Source organism: Meriones unguiculatus, chromosome 19, assembly GCF_030254825.1.
Source record: "Meriones unguiculatus strain TT.TT164.6M chromosome 19, Bangor_MerUng_6.1, whole genome shotgun sequence".
NCBI classification, from domain to species: Eukaryota; Metazoa; Chordata; class Mammalia; order Rodentia; family Muridae; genus Meriones; species Meriones unguiculatus.
The window spans coordinates 31,171,610-31,173,949 of record NC_083366.1 but is presented as its reverse complement, the minus strand read 5'-3'; the positions used below and the strand labels follow the sequence as shown (position 1 = coordinate 31,173,949).

At 44.4% G+C, this 2,340-nt stretch overlaps 1 pseudogene; it reads right to left on the bottom strand.

Moving 5' to 3' along the window:
* Positions 1–266: 266 nt before the first annotated feature.
* Positions 267–667, bottom strand: LOC110559976 (large ribosomal subunit protein eL28-like; annotated as a pseudogene).
* Between the last annotated feature and the right edge of the window lie 1,673 nt (positions 668–2,340).

The following is a 2,340-nucleotide window of genomic DNA, read 5'->3' as shown; positions in this document are numbered from 1 at the left end:
AGCATCTTCTTTCTCCACCTTCCAAATGTTACTCAGGCCCACTTTCTTCCTTCCATCCTCTTCAACCACCCTCCTAGGATGTTTTGAGAAATTATTCTAGTTACTACCCATGTCCTAGTCAAAATTACAAAATACAGGTATGTACCACTTAAAGATAGTCTAGCCAACAATGGACCACGTATCTTCTTCTTCTTTTTTTTTTTTTTTTTTTTTTCTTTTTGGTAGTTGATAAAGTCAGTGGATTCTTTATTGTTTCTGAGATATGCTCAGGAACTCTTGGTGGGGCGGGTCTTCCCTTTCACCACCACAGGCTTCTGGCTTCACAGGATGGCACTGGCCCTGTGGATGGCCGCCATTCGAAGATCCAGGCTGTATTTGTTCTTTCGGATCATGTGTCTGATGCTGCTGAGGGTGGTTGGAGCATTCTTGTTGATGGTGGTCCTCACATAAGAAGTGTCAGGTTTTCACTGACTGGATCTGCATTCCACGACCCCTTTGCCATCAGCGTGGGCTCCGCTCCCACAGTCTCGCAATGAATCAGCCGGCTATAGCGGAAGGAGTTGCCGGCCTTCAGAGTACTGGGCTCCATGCTGTATGTCTGCTTGTTCCTCTAGATTAGGAAACTGGAGCAGTTTTGAATGACCATCCATTGAAGATGGGTGGACATATCGGCGGCTCCTCACTGTATGGTGGCCGGTATCCAGAGCTTTTGGCTACTTTATTGGGTTATTTTACTTACCATTTTTTCCACCCCAATCTCTTCCAACCCCCCAACACTAGGTAGGAGAGAAAGAAGGATAGAGGGGGAACGGGGCATTGATCTCTTTAGACTACTTCCTGACAATTAGAAGTGCCAAGTTCCTTGGGGGAAGTCTAATATTCATCAGCAGGATATCTATAACCTATAACCAGCAACCAACAATCCAGCAAACCACAAAAGCAGCAGCAGGGACCACCAGCAGCAGCAGCAGCAGCAGGGGTAGCAGTAGCTTCTAGAGTTCCTCTAGGGCTCTAGCATTATATACCCTCTGAAGTCCCCAGAATTCCAAATGTAAACTATCTTCAGCTGGCAAAAGCACACTCCTGATAGAGCATGAGATGCTATGGTCAATCTGAAGCAGCCCCATATCCCACAGCTGGAATTGAAACAAAAGCATACTCCCAACATAACTGGTCTCTTAAAGAACACAAACGTCTCACTACACTCTACCTAGTTTATATACAATAGCCGTCGTGGCGTTTTCACCTAAAGCTCATTCCTGGCATGTGTTGTAATGATAGCGCTGTGATACTGTAACTGTGCTATCAATAATGTCAAGAATAGAACATATAATTACGAACGGGATATAACAATAACAATGGCAGCACTCCTGGTTTCTGTATTTTCTGCCCGACTGTTTTTGTTGTTGCTGTTGTTGTTACTTTAGAGTGTACCTCTACTTAAAGGAAGATGGTTCACTGCGAAACAGTGCACCGCGTTACACAGCGGCAGACTCACGCATCTTATGCTCACTGGGTCTTTTGGCTGCACAAAAAAACCATGCCGAGCAAGTGACCTTGTCCATCTTGGCCTGTATGAGTGTACTCTGTGACATCCATACAGCCCGAGAAATCATGTGCAGATCCTTTTCTCAGAAGCGCCTTCCTATTAAACAGCCTGTGAGGCTAGGTAAAACTCTTCAACCTCTTCCCTTACTTCCTCTTTCTTTTCTGGCGTTATGCTTAGTCATTAACCTTCTGACTTCCTGAATTTCCACTTTATAACAAAACAATCCTTATTACCTAGAAACTAAACAAACAAACAAACAAACAAACAAAAATCTACCACGTCCATCTCAGACGTTGCCCATATAATGCAATTGGCACAAATGAATGGTATGGTGGTTTCAGTGAAAAGTGGCCTTCCCTCAATAGTCTTGGGAATAGTCTTGAAAATTTGGTGTTAAGTGGGTGGCACCATTTGGGAAGGTTTAGGAGGTATGGTACTGGTGTGGAAAGTATGTCACTAGGGACAGACTTTGAGATTAAAAGCCTTGTGTAATTTTCAGTTTGCTCTCAGCTCCGACTTTGAATCTAATATAGAAGCTCAGGGTCTGTTCCAGCTGCCATTCCTGTTGCTTGCTGCCACAATGGACTCTTATCCCTCTGGAATCATAAGCCCAAATAAGTTGCCTTCTATAAGTTACCTTAGCCAGGGTATTCATCGCGGCAACAGAACAGAAACAAAATCAGATGGTTTTGAGTGGGCAAACTTAACAGTCCATACACATAGCTGCAAGCCCATAGGAACAAACATACTCTCCTTGGCTTACCTGGCCAGGCTAGGTCTTGGACAACTGC